Raw genomic sequence first — 16,040 nt, 5'->3', positions numbered from 1 at the left:
CATAATACGGACGCGACGTCTGGCTTTAGTTACATTAGGAGCAAAATAAATTATTGAGGCTGTTTGGGGAAGCTATATTATCCCAATAAGTCTCTTCTAAAATACCTGCTCTTATTCTCTTCCTTTAATCCTTTATATATATATATATATATATATATATATATATATATATATATATATATATATATATATATATATATACATATATATATATATATATACCCGCAAATAGTTTATTAAACATGTTAAAAGACACTTTGAAATGAGTAAAAACCTATTTAATCTGAAAAGGAAACACTAGATAAGTGGATAGTCCTTAACCGCGGAGTTTCGAAGAAATACAAAGTAAAATCCAAAAACCCCGTAATTGGAAGAAGATTGTCCATAATAATCCAAATATAGAAATCCATGGACAAATTCACAAAAATGTGTACAAGGAAAAAAGGAAAAAAAATCCAACATTATTAATAAATATTAATTAAATATTTATAAATATGAATAAGAAAGATCAAGGAAGAAAAAGAAGAGACAAATGGTGATAGAGTTAAATATAATTTATATTTATATCTCGGCAGTAGAATGAAAAGCATATATTATTTTTCTTTCATTAATATTAATATTAATATTACTTGTGCAAATGGAAATTCAATTAACTTTCTTGAAATTATATACTTGGATTTTACCGTCACTGGATTATTTATCTTCCACCAGACTATCCATTCATGAGTAATCACCTTTTTCTTCACCATATTCCTCTGCTTCACTTTTTTTTTTTTTCAAGTAAGATCTTTGACTTACTTGTTGTTTCATTAAATACTTTTCCATACGAAATCCGATCCCGCATTATGCAATTCCTACTCTCTGATGAGAAGGAAATTATTTCTTCGAAACTCCGCGGATTAAGGACTATCCACTTATCTAGTGTTTCCTTTTCAGATTAAATATGTTTGTAACTCATTTCAAAGTGTTTTTAACATGTTTTATTAACTATTTGCTCGTATTATAAGCTCTATCTCCTATTTAGTTTTATCGAGCTTTTACGTCTGGCTGAGATAACTTTATAAATATTAATTCTGTAATATTTATAATATACTTTAATTTTACCATCTTGGATCATTTTGGTAAATTTAATTGTAATTTTTATCATATATATGTGTGTGTGTGTGAGTGTGTGTGTTTGTGTGTGTGTGTGTGTTTGTGCCTGTGTCTGTGTGCTAGAATGTCTTTATCTTAAATTCTATGCAAAAATTAAATTAAGTGTAATATGCAAAAAATTTACTAAGCGTAATAGTTCAATGAGACTAATTATGTAAAAAAAAAGATGTCATACCAAAATGAGGTAATCACTTAAAGCTTTTTCCAAAGGAATTGTTAAATTAAGTAACCTTTTATGTAGTCGCGCGCATATACATGGCAGAGTATATGTAGTTCCTTTTAAGTATTTCTAAAAATTATAAGTGTTTTTTTATTGATGTCGGGGCGAGAAAAGAAAACTTTAATTCATAGGTATATAAATTACGAACTCAGAAATATATAATTACTTTTCTATCAAAATTTAGTATCAATACTCTGAACAATAAATATACGAGAATGATAATATTTAATCAAGGAACTTTTTCAGGATAATTATATTTTCTATCTTGAAAATATTTCTGTTCCTGAAAACTCGTTTGTATCGTATATAGATAATAGTTTCAAAAGAGACGCGTTTTTCCTCCAGAACATATAGAAATAGAAAATTTAAGACATTCCAAGTTTTGTGAATACCGTTTGCTATGATTCCACTACGTTGGTTCTTCGTGTGCAGGTTGGATACACAGGTCTGAATTTGTGATAAACCTTACACGTTTTTACTAACGATTTCACGGGCCCAATGATTAGCAATGTATTTTCTGATGGTTGATAATCGATGCTGCTTTTTATCCGCAGTTTTTCTCTTGCTCTGTTGATATGCTCTATTTGTAGAAAATTATACTAGCACTCTATTAAGTAAATCGTTACGAGATTCATAAAAAAGTATTATTTAGTAGCAAATATCAATCTGGTGTATCTGAAATTAGTAAAAAAAACTGCGACTTGTAAAATAAAATAGTCTTCACGGGAATCTGGATGACATCCTTATAATTTTTGCATCAATATATCAACGGTGTTCATGCTTGTTGTCTACCAGTTATGCAACCTTTTCTTTTGAACTATTTCTTTTTTCCCAGATCACATTCAGTCCGTTATTCTCTGTTTTGCAATTATTTTATTCATGAAGAATTCAGATTAGAAATTAAGACACCGTGTTTAATATTTTTATAATATATACATGATTAATTATTTTGAAATGAGCAAGTTCTTTTTTGGTTTGTTTTTCTCAGAATGTCTATATAAATAATTTCGTGCCATTTTAATTAAAACAAATACTAACTGCCACTTAAAGTCTCCATGAACACTTAATATTTTTAAGAAATTCATGGTCCTGGATATGACTTCAAAACTATTTTCAATGGTAAGGTCCCAACTTGCGGGATCTGGGTAGTGTGAATTCACCCTTTAATTGCCATTTCTACCAGGTCCACTCTGACCCGGAGTGGTAGTCCCTGTTCGGGTCCCAACTATGGGTTAAATCAAAACTGATGTGGAAAATAAACAAATATATCCTATTAAAATATTTTTCTTCAAAATCACTAGATTAAAAGGGTTGATATGCCATAAAAAACAACCAACCAACCAATCAATGAACCAACCAACCAACCAACCAACCAACCAACCAGAAATTCATAACTTAGTAGCTGTACGCCGTTAAATTTGCTGTAATAATACATTCTCATTAAATTATTACGCATATTATCTAGCATCTGTTCAATTGTGTGATGTTTACTTCAAATATATTTTGCAGATGGCATGATATAAATATTGGTCAAAATAATAGGCGTGATTAATTGTTAATAAACAGAATAATTAAATCAAAAGTCTAATTTTGATCATCTCATTCGGACTCTTGGTCATAACCAGTCGATCAGGCTGGATTTCGTGTTGTGAGAGGTAATGGTTGTAATGTCCTCGACGTATGACTAAACGTAGTCCAACGGTTTAATATTGGGGTAGGAGGGGCGGCAGTGAGAGAAGGGCGAAACGTCATAACACTCCTTTTGAAAGCAAGCAAGGGTCTCTTTAGATATGTGGGCGGACGCCCAGTTGTGCTGCTACACCCATGGTCTGACAACGACAAACATATTGCACCAGTAGATTATAACACTCTTCAACACATCCAGGTATACTTTGGGTTTGAATTTTAACATGATGTGGTTATTAGTTGAAATTACACCAAATATCATAACCGTGGCCGAAAACTTCGTTAAACTTTGCCCTCAAGCGTTTAACTGTCTGGATTTACATTCTGATGGTGCTGGCAATAGTCCTGTTTACATAACTTGGATAGGCAGTAAGAATAAGGTATAAACACCAAATCTCTGATCTCGCTCGTTGAAATTGTGTAACTTTTGGATATAATAGAAGGCGCTTATCGCTCTGGGGATTTGTAGAAAACTGACCAACTAGTAGAAAGTCTGCAACAAAAATGAAAAGCCGGTTTTCATCAAACGGAAATGTATTCAATTTTATCATTCCATGGTGTTTAATCCGAAATTTGCTCGATTCATGCCATATTAAACATCAATTTCCTTTAATATGGAAAAGTCTATCACTTAGATTTAGAAACATTATTTGTTGTTCACATATCCAAGTCATTTTAACATTTTGACGTAACCACAGAAACATCGGGGTTTCACCTCGGCTACGGATATTTAATCAAAAATAAAAATAATCTTGAACATTAGTCAACTTTTGCTATTTTGGTAAACATTGGTTGTATTAGTTTCAAGTGACCACAGAGAATTCGTGAAAACAATTTTATGTTTTTATGATTTCATGATTTAGCCACAGGATATCGCAGGTGGATTCGCTACTTATTTCTTATTTGGAAATAAATCAGCAAATACACCAAATTCCAATGTGCGTTGAAGTGGATGGAAATTATATCCGTTCTTCTGTAGTAGAATATTTTATTTCTATATAAGTTATTTTGACTTTCGACATAGTCTAAATGCAATCGATTCACACCTGTTTCTGCATTAATCTTTTCGCTTTCTTCCATCCACCGTATATTGCGTGCATTACTATTGCCAACTCAGGATTTACTTCCGGAATTACCAAAAGCAATTTGAAGTATTTTGGTCCACCATGTTCAGCCGAAAAAGACATCTATTTTTATCATCTACTGTTCGTTCCTTAGTCCACGTCTGTTTGCTCTCCAAAAAATTGTTCATGCATTATTTACAAACTTTTGTGTAAAATGCAGATGACATCGAGTAAGATCTTTCCCAAACTTTCTGGTTTGTCTTCTTTAGACTACAATCTAGCAGAAAAGAAATAAATATTTCCTTATTTTTAGAATACGTCTCTGATAATTTTCTACAATTAAAAATAATATAAACAAAGGTCTAGAAATAAGCATGACCATAAAACAGGTATTGGTTAGCTTAAATAAAAACATGGCATTCACTGTTTAAGGTCGGTGTTTATAATAGATATAGTAAACGCCAGTTTGACTTCTAATCCTCTATTTGTCTTACCGGGTAAGTAACACAAGATTAGTTTGAGAGCTACAAAGATTAAAACTACTAACGTCTATGATGGAAAGTCAAAACGAATAATGACATTTTTCTTTTAATAAACTATGGATGTTGTGTCGGCACAAATAATTAACAAGAACACGGAAAGTAAAAGGTATGACAATAATATATTAGGCTGAAACGTTATATGCATATTTACATGTTGATTGAGATTGTCGGACTGACTTCCTCATCTTGGTTGTTATTGTCACAACGTTTCGGCCGTTTTACCCTCCGGCCTTCGTCAGATGAACCGTTTGTTAGGAGTCTCGAACCCAACCCTTTATTATTACGGGGATACCATGTTCGGACTCCAGCAAGGCTTTGGGACATAGTTGCTGATTCTCTGTTTTCAATGTTACTTTTTCACTGCCTTCGTTCAGGATTGAACTCAGCACCTTTGGGTAACTGTAAACTTTGATACAACGTCTAGGACCACTCGGCCATATATCACTAGGACAATTCTTAGTTGGTTTTTGTTAATGTTAAACCTATGTTGTTATTCAAGGTTTTCTCTCTCTATCAGAGGTGTCCAAATTGCATTCAGCTCTATGCTTGGTTTGCTCAGTAGGTTGTTATGTCCGAGCATGTGAGCTGTTTCTTTATGTTTTATCACTTTCCAGTGGGTCTCTCTGTTTATTATTTTTACTTCATCCCATAGGGGGCGATGGTCCCCCCTCTCCATCCAGACATGGTTGGCTATACCCGATTTTTCTGTCTCCCCTTTAGTTACCGCTTTTCGGTGTTCTTCCACCCTTACTTTAAGGGGGCGGCATGTTTCACCCTTGTAAACCTTTCTGCAACTGCATGGGATGGAGTATATGCAGTTTTTGGTCATGTTCTCATCCATGCGGGGCTTCACTCGTACCAGGTGTCGTCTGAGTGTTGACTCGCTTTTGAATACCGTCCTGATGTTGTAGGGGGCACATATTCTCTGAATCTTTTCGGAGATGCCTCGTATGTATGGTAGGCAGACCGTTGGAGGTTCTTGGGTTTCATTCTCCTCTCTTATACTATTTACACGTCTGGTGGATAGTATGCTATCGGGGTAGTTGTTACGACGGAGGGTATTCTTCAACCTGACCATTTCTTGGTGGTATGTAATGGTGTCGCTACTTATTGTCTCTGCTCGATGTTGTAAGCAGCGTGCGATTCCATGTTTGATACTGTATGGGTGATGGGAGTTGAAGTTTAGGTATTGTCCGGTGAAGGTAGGCTTGCGATATACGGATGTCTTAAACCCATGCTCTGTGCGTGATATGAGTATATCAAGGAAGGCCAGTTGGTTATCTTTTTCTTTCTCCATTGTGAACTGTATCGATGGTCTTATTGAGTTCACATGGTCTGGGAGAGCCTGGATGTCTTCCTGACAGGGCCAGAGTATGAAGGTGTCATCAACGTATCTTAGCCACATGGTGGGCTTTAAGGGAGCTGAACCTAAGGCCATGTCTTCGAAGTATTCCATGTATATGTTCGCCATCACTGGTGATAATGGCGAGCCCATAGCTAGTCCCTCCTCTTGTCGATATAGGTCAGTACCCATTCTAAAGTAGGTTGTTTCTATGCAGAATTTCAGCATTTCCATTAAGTTTGGCAATGGTACACATGTGCACTCTTCTATGGAGAGGTCCGCAGCTAGTTTGTCTTGAATTACTGCTAGTACCTCAATAGTTGGGACTTTAGTGAACAGGCTAACCACATCTAGGCTTACCATTTGGTTTGTACTGATGGGTGCGCCCTTGATCAGTTCCGTGAAGTGGGCAGAATTCTTTACATGTGTTGCTGACTTGCCTGCCAATGGGTTTACTATATCCACAAGGTACCTGCTCAGTGGGTGGCATGCTGAGCCTCGGCAGCTCACTATGGGTCTGAGTGGAATACCGTCTTTGTGTATCTTGGGGAGACCGTACATATGTGGTAGCTTACTGTAATGCTGGACCAGCTGTCTATATCTCATCGGAGCGATGTGTTCCTTGTTTTTCGTAAGGATTTGTAACAGCTTTCTTTCGGTTTTCAAAGTTGGGTCCTTCTTTATTTTACCATAGCTAACATCTGCGATTAGGCCTGCCATTTTTTCAGAGTACTCCGACATGTCCATCACCACAGTAGCATTGCCTTTGTCTGCTGGCAGAATTATTATACTGCTGTCACCCTGTAGGGTTCTTATAGCCAGCCTATCTTCCCGAGAGATGTTTGATTTAGACGACACCTGGTACGAGTGAAGCCCCGCATGGATGAGAACATGACCAAAAACTGCATATACTCCATCCCATGCAGTTGCAGAAAGGTTTACAAGGGTGAAACACGCCGCCCCCTTAAAGTAAGGGTGGAAGAACACCGAAAAGCGGTAACTAAAGGGGAGACGGAAAAATCGGGTATAGCCAACCATGCCTGGATGGAGAGGGGGGACCATCGCCCCCTATGGGATGAAGTAAAAATAATAAACAGAGAGACCCACTGGAAAGTGAGAAAACTTAAAGAAACAGCTCACATGCTCGGACATAACAACCTACTGAGCAAACCAAGCATAGAGCTGAATGCAATTTGGACACCTCTGATAGAGAGAGAAAACCTTGAATAACAACATAGGTTTAACATTAACAAAAACCAACTAAGAATTGTCCTAGTGACATATGGCCGAGTGGTCCTAGACGTTGTATCAAAGTTTACAGTTACCCAAAGGTGCTGAGTTCAATCCTGAACGAAGGCAGAGAAAAAGTAACATTGCAAACAGAGAATCAGCAACTATGTCCCAAAGCCTTGCTGGAGTCCGAACATGGTACCCCCGTAATAATAATAAAGGGTTGGGTTCGAGACTCCTAACAAACGGTTCACCTAACGAAGGCCGGAGAGCAAAACGGCCGAAACGTTGTGACAATAATAACCAAGATGAGGAAGTCAGTCCGACAATCTCAATCAATGAAAACACCTCATCTCAAAAATACAGACAATTACTATATTTACATGTCTTCAGATATACTTCAGTTGGAGATATTCCGGCAGGGGGCGTGTTGCATGTCTTACTGGAGGCAACATAGGCGTCTTGCCTATTTTGCGGTTGTTGCAGAACACCCCCGGTATTGGTGATTGATACCGTGATATATCTTACTCACTCACCTATGTTAATTAGTGAGCGTCTACAAAACAATGGGGTACCCTACTACTAGTTCATTTTGGATTTAATTTACCTGATGAAAAAGTAGCAATCCCCAAAAAGAAATAGTAAAACAGAACATTTTATAAATTAAGATTTTAATGATAAATCCGAACTTATCCAGGCTATTAAGAAGAGTTTTTTTTCAGGGAGATTAATAGATTATCCATTTCTGGAGAAAATATTAGTGAAAATGGTTAGTGGAATAAAAAACGTTTCCAAAATTATGCATCTTATTACGATGTATTTATATTTGGTTTTAATATAATCACGCAGTAGTCTGAAGGAAATTAATATTGTGATAAAATGTTTCAGTGATTAAAGTCAGTGAAGCAAATTTTCCTGCTAATTCTACTGATGATACGAAGGAAAAAATGAACGTCCGATAGTAAGACAAGTTTTAGAATTGGATTTTATTTCAGTATGATCTATGTAAATAACGAAAGAAAATAAAAAGACGAGCAATGTCTATGTAAAAACTAGGTAATTCTACAAAATTGCAAAGTATATCTTCTATTCTACCAAGACAAGGAATAGTCTCTGAACCGATCCGCAAGTATATATTTAATTTTTAAATTATTTGACTCCCATTTATTTAGCTAACATCAGGAATCAGATAATTTATAAGGGGGATATAAATAGTTTTCCATAAATGTTTAACCGATTATATTTCAGAACTAAAACGACAATCACTAAGCAAAAAACATGTGGTAATTGAATAATAGTTCTATGGAGACAAAAGCGTAGGCGATTAACGTAAACAATCTTGTCTTTCAGAATGAGTTTTCATGACGTAAAATAGTGTTTGGTATAAGACGTCTTCAGGACACTTTGAGGTGTTGTAATTTTTTTTTGAAAATATTACTTAATCGTTAACCTCTTCGACCATTAAATATTAAAAAAAAAAGAAGAACGTCCCGTCTAAAAGCTGTGAGCCTGTATTATCTTACGAGAAGTTGGCCCTTAAAATTGTGTTTGATAAGTATCGGAAGGGTTGCCCTATAAAATTTGCGCGAGTGGAGAGATTGTGGTTGTTAGATGCAATTTAATTTTTATGCAAATAGTAACTGTTCATCACTCCCCGAATATATAGTATACGGGGAGCACAGAAGAGAAACTAGATGTTACTTGACAGGATAAGCATAAAAGAGAGACCAAGATATCGTATTGGGTCAAAATGCGCTTATGTGTTGGATTAAGACTGTTTGTGTCATTACATTATATCCTTAAGAGTGCGGGTTTGATGGGGAGCACCTATACGAGAGTAGAACAGGGTGATCACAAGGAAAACAAGGGAGCCCGTTTAACGTGAAAATTAGGTAACATGTTATTATTTGAAGTTGTGGATCAACCGGAATTTATTTACATAGGATACGATTTGATTGTCCATATTTAGATACATTATTTCTCGAAACGTTAAATTTGAGAAAAACGCAGTAAAAAACGATTCCGGGTATCCTGTGATTATACATGTATACATGTGAGAATTGTTCAAATGATCGTTGGAAGAGACTAGAATTCGCTGAAATATATTATCAATCCTTGGAAAAGAAGATTGAGGAAATATTACAGATGTTTTTAGATTTTCTTTATTAAAGCAAATGCAGTGAAGGGCAACAACTCAATTATTCTAAAACACTATAAGATTAAATTTATCAAAAGGTAGGAAACACTTTCTAGGATACGGTATTATGCTGAAACGTAAATTTGAAAAAAAATTAAATTATTACCAAAAATATTTAATGTATCCTTTTTGTGCGAAGTGTTAGCCTTATCTTTGTAGTTGTTTTACCACGTTTCGGAAAACTAATCTTCTGGTCTTGCTAAGGTGGTTAGAGGCAGTACTTACTGGATATAGTCAAAAGACTCAGCATTCATATCCCGTCACGGTTAAACACCTGGAGAAGGTCAGACGATAGACTGGCTGAAACGTAGTAAAACAACAACTATAAAGATAGAGATAACAGTCCGCAAAAAAATAATACACAAATAATAAAGTCTTATATCAAAGTATCCAAAAGACAAATGTGGTATTATTTGTAAATAAATATAAAACATCAATCCAAGCAGATTATATTAATTCTGAATTACTACTAGAATGAAGAATCTGAACGAATATCCATTTATGTAATTATATCTATGTATCTGTCTATCTATCTATCTATCTATCTATATATATATATATATATATATATATATATATATATATATATACAGAGAGAGATGGATAGATAGATAGACAGATAGATAGATAGATGGATGGATGAATAACACAACCCATTCGTAAAATAAACTTAAATACGATATAATTCGAGATCTCGTATTTATTTTAGAGCAAAACCACTATTTGTAAACATATATAGTAAACCCCTGTTCCTGTTAGGTCGTAAACTACGCTTAATGATATTTTACCTCTTGCAGATTTCCTATTTATTGTCGAGTAAATTTTCTATTGTCAATTGTATTAAACCAATATAAACAAATGATTTTTAAAGTAAAGTATGTCTGGGGTTCTATCAGAATCAAAACTTAAGCATTAAGCGCTCTACTCTATACTGTTTCTGTAATCAACTGAAAACATTAAAAATTCAACGACTTTAACGTATAAATATGCAAGATTTTACAGGGACATTTTAGAGATGGGACCTATGCCTGAAAGCAGATTTTGCAGCAAATAAGGCACTGGCGGAAAGCTATCTAGCACAATCTTCTCAGAACAACAACGACAACAACAACAACAACAACAAACAACAGAGGTATATCCTTTAAATTTCATAGCTGACCAATACTGATATACTTTTCCATTTTTCCTATGACATTTGTAGTGAGATGGCAATGTTACCTGTGGAGCACCCCTTTTTTATTGCAATTTTCCATTCCCTGTTTTTTCAAAGTAGTCGTTCGTTGACTAGTTGCTCTTTTTTCTGTCATTTGCTGTGACAAAATCATACTCTCTTGCTTACAGCCTCTAACTCGCGACCATGGTGTAGGTGATGTATTCGTCTGTTTTCTGATTCATTCTCGTTTTGAAGCTTTCCTCAATTCAGCTCGTTTACGTATTGTTCTCTCATTAATTTCATCTGCTCTTGGTATTGATTGCCTTTCTCGACCATCTCTTTGCTTTTCTTTGAATTTCTTGAGACGAATTTAATCGCTTTGCAGTATGTATAGTATTGTCAACTTCATGCTGATTTGGTCTTTCTATTTTATATTAAATCTTTCTCCCCTTTCTCTCTGCCATATTATGCTGACATCGAAACAGTTTCGTTTCTTTTTCATTTGTATGTCATCTTTAGTGTGTATCAGAAAAAGAGAAAGTATTTTATAAAATGTTCCATAAGTATTATATGCCTCTCAAGTAAAAAAGATTCTTAAAGATGGATTATATTGTTTTGGAGTGTTATCCTGGACGGTCAAAGTTAGGATATAAAGTGCAATAAAATTTTCACCTATGTTAGGAACCACTGTCATGTCAAATTCCATCAAAATTGATTGCAGAGATGGGCATGGGAATGGAGCAGAGTAATCTGATTCAAATCCAAAAAGAAGTTGGTCGGCGTCATGTGTAAGGCCGCCTGGATTGTGACCACCCCAAATTTGGTGTGCACCATTCCGAGGCGAGGAAAGTTTATAGGGAGCCGCACCAAATAGGATTAAAATCTTTGACCTTGAAAAATGGTGTGCAACATCCCTGGCTTTGAAACCTCATGTAAATTTAGTCATTATCGGCCTAGTGATGTGAACTGAAGGGGACTTGTACACACGGACCCCCTACTTATAATATATATATATATATATATATATAAACATAAGAGTATACCATATACTAATTATTTCATATATAATAATAATTATATCTGTACTTCTATAAATGTCTTTGTGTATTGGTATTCACGTTAAAAAACCCCTTCTATTTTCTATTTATTTTAAAAGAAAATAAACTTTCTTAGATATGGGTCGTGGAATTGCATTCATCTGCAACAGATCTGGCTAATTTGCGTGTTCTTTTAAACAGCTATTTAACTTAATTCCCTTCTTTTTACGGTTTTCTTATTGGATGGCCGTCTTTAGTTTACTATTACGTGTAATTATGTTCTTGCAGATATTCTACATGCGTTACACTTGCGTAATTTTTCTGCAAAATGGTTATGGGAAACACAAACTATTTTCTATATACATATCCATTTATGCACATATATATTTGTTTTAAACAATGTTGTCAAGCAAATTCCGTTCTCAGTTTTTTGATCTACAGACATAAACGTAAATATATAGAGTAGGCATAAAACCCATGCGAAAATTTATGTGTCTGTTTTAGCCGAGGACAATCCGTGCAAATGTGATAAAATTTAAAAAAAAATACTGAATTTGCCAGGTGAAGGTAAAACGACGGCATGACCAATATGCATGTGTAATCTACTAGCTATTGGTTCATGGTTTAATTTTAAGACTTGCAGCACACAAGTCTTCACAGCTCAGGTATTAACGTCAAAGCAAAAGTAAATCGTAAACTAAATGTTATCGTTTCTATTATCGGTGGTAGCTCACGAGTAATTGCTTTAACTTTGTAAATCATTACTATATTCTTGGTCTAATATCATACATTAATAAATACGAAATCTACATTAAAACATAATATTTAACAGTATTTTACGATCTGGCGATTCCGTTCTTCCCTCTATTCATATAATAGTATGTTATATAATAATATAATTTGTAATATTATATTATATTGTAAATTATTATAATTTATAATAATACATTATATAGTATAGACGTGGTTTACTGCACTAATAAACGAATAATAGTACTAGATATTTACAATTCCAATAACTCGTTTAATGGTTAACTGAATGATTTCGATCTTCGTCATTTATATTAATAGATATTCGCCTTTATTTATACTTAATGGGAAGAACGTTAGACAAAAATTGAGCCAGTTTGAGCCATTCTGTAGAACAAAGATAGTGATAGTAAATTCGGTCGGTAGCAAATCAATGCAGTCACGATCTCGATCGTAAGTGATTCTGTAGAACAAAGATGGCGGCAATAGATACAGTCGGTGAAGAATCAATGTAGTTCCTATCGGCAGAGGTTCAGTTGTGTCAAAACAGAGACTGAAAGCGAGCTGACTGGAATCCAAAATTCGATGTTTTTATAATAAGGAGGTAATTACGGTGTGGAATCTTACATTCCAAACCGCGAATAACCTCCGTTGAGATTGATACATACTCGTTTCGAATCTTGCATTTTAAACTTAAGCAGGACTTTTTCAATGTAGCGTCATTTGTTCCTTGTTATAGTTTCATTTTAACAAGTACACGGTGCACCAATAAACCATGATAACTATCTAAGATCGATCATTTTAATTTTTTCATTAAATTTATTTTAACATCTATTAAAGTGTTGTCACAATTTTTACGTGAGTAATAGGTACAATATGGATAAAAAAACAACAAAATAAACAATTGATTAACTATGTTTTTGGTATACATGCTCGCATCTAGGGGACACTGCTTCAATTTTTATTCTATTAAATAATTATGCAGTTTTAGATTCCAATTGTAATAGCTTTGTTTGAGACAACGACGCGATATATTCAGTTTCAATATGAACTTTTTATTTTCATTTGCGATCCCTCGTCGGGTGTAAATACAAATCTAACATTCAATCGCATTTTTTAACATCCGTTTGATGCATTTTTTTAGATTTTATTGAATGGTATGTTGCAATAAAATTTTAATGGCCGTTAATGTTGTTGGTGCTGCGAATGTGGCAAAAGATTCGACCCCAGAAATTTGGGAAAAACCTTTGCAACATATTTCACTGCAAAAAGTCGTGAATCTTATGTAAAAAAAAACCCAGCGAGATGAAATTATATTCTTATCCCTGGGTTTTGCTACCGTTTTATATGTATCTTTTTCAGATACAACTACCTATTTGGAGTCTTATTTTTTTCATTCGTGGTGATTTTATGAATCAATCGCCTCAATATAACTTTCTGGTTTGCTTTTCAACAAGTAACAGTAATCTACTGTGTGGTTTTGTAATTTTTTTGATTTTCATGAAATGTGTTTTTTTTTTATCCCTTATCGGGTATCGACATGTCGAGCTACGTCAGTAGTTTTACTGCAATTATCGTCATTATTGTGATCGACGAACACACTAAGTAATATTTCCTAACATTTTTCGTCCACAAATTCGTCATTCTTAAATAAAAATATGCCCTTAAATGTTATACATCTAACATTTATGGCATTTTGGTCTGGAAAATGTATTAACTAAGCTGGGCGACTTTTATCGCACACTATGAAATATTTTTTCCGCTTTTAATGCTTGGTTTACTGGTATTTTCTATGAATACAAAGCTATTTGAACCAAATATATCCATTCGGTTCAATTTAGTGTTTACCGAAAAATGCTTAACACGGTGTTTTGCCCTATATTTAATTGAACTATGCATTTCTGATATATGAGGGAAACACAATTATTGCAGATGATTTTATCCTTTTTTCTTGGGGAAAAATATTTGGGGAATACATTGCGGTGAGATAGTAATTTGGTTGTGTCGGTTTTCGAGAAGCAGTTTTGAAGTTCATGATAATGCTTGCGTTATTATTGTCCACGAGAATCTGATTCGTTTCTTCATAACTGCGCAATGCAACTTCAAATTAACTGAATGTTTGTCTTTTTTGCTCTATAACAGTTGTAAATGGTTGAATCAGCCGTAAGTCGCTTGAGTGTTATTGAGATCAATAGAAAATCGCTTATTACTTCACTCGAGGGTTCTAACGCCGTTGCTGTTGTTTCACGTTTGTGTATATTATATTTTACTAGACTATCTTTTTCCTGTCTTTTTAAATTTAATCCTTAACATAATATTGTCATACGCACTTTTTTCTCTATGTAATATATATTATATATATTTTATATATTTTTAAATATTACTTTTTATATATTCTTATTTTTATATATTATATATTTTTACATGTAATATATATATATATATATATATATATATATATATATATATATATATATGTATAATGTGCAAGACAAACGATGGCTGTATGCGATATTTTATATAGTACACTATGAATTTATAGACACCAATTAGACTTAATATTTTTATATGTTAAAAAAGTCTATACAATTTAGGCGTTACAGTTACCAATGGTCAGATCGTTAAAGAAATTATAACCGAAGTTATAATTTTAAATGCTATTTGCATGTTTTTTCCGACACAGTTTTAACCGTTATTTCAGAATTACGTTCTAAACGAAGTATTTAACATTTCTTTGATCCCAAATAATTGTTTTCGAGAACGCTATCAAAATATAATCTATATATTAAATCAGTTCCATATAGATAAAATGAAATCAGGATGTTTTTGGAAGTGCTCAGTACAAAAAGCTATATAATAAAATTGTGCATCCATATATACAAGTGCCCCTCGACGAAAATACCTCGACAAACCCATCAAGCATCGAAGTCCCAACCTACACATATGACACGATCAGCCAGTGGCTGGCGTGTGACCGACCAACGTATTAAACTAAATGTCCTGGAAACGGTCCGCGTATGAGGATCTGTGGATTAGACGTTTTTTGTCAGAGGTAAGATCAAAGGCATACCTGAAATGTTGGGTGCCCATCTTCCTTCACTGAGGGCTGTGTTCACACTCTGGTGTCATTCTGTGTGTAATCTTCTTCGTCTTTAGGCCCGTTTCCTTTGAGCTTAGGTAGGCAAACAACGCACGACACAATTGTATATATATTAGATCTTAACTATTTTATTCTATAAATGTTTTCATACAATAAACTGAACACAATTAACTCCTTAAAACTAACTAACCTAACTAATGATGAGAGGAGGGGGGCTCCCCTTCCTCTCATCTACAGAGGGACAGAAAATAAGTGCTCACCTCATGCTGTCCAGACGAAAAGAGAACGCGAAAGAGGAAGGGAATTCTGAGGTTACATTTCTATGTATTCCTCCACCTACAGCCAAATTACCAACTTGCCATGCAGGTGGAGGGTGCATAAGCAACTACCGACCGTGGCACTACGATATAGTGCCACACAAAGTTGAGATTCCTAGATGTAAGAAGAGCGTCTACTCTAATAACTTCTTCCCCAGAACTTCAGGACTTTGGAATTCCCTTAAAGTTTCCTGCTTCCCGAACTGTACTGGCATGCAGAAGTTCAAGTTCGATGTGAACATGCATC

The sequence above is a fragment of the Euprymna scolopes genome, chromosome 26 (assembly GCF_053919585.1).
Source record: "Euprymna scolopes isolate OS-2025 chromosome 26, ASM5391958v1, whole genome shotgun sequence".
In the NCBI taxonomy this organism is placed as follows: Eukaryota; Metazoa; Mollusca; class Cephalopoda; order Sepiida; family Sepiolidae; genus Euprymna; species Euprymna scolopes.
The sequence above is the reverse complement of the archived record's forward strand: the minus strand, read 5'-3'. Positions refer to the sequence as shown.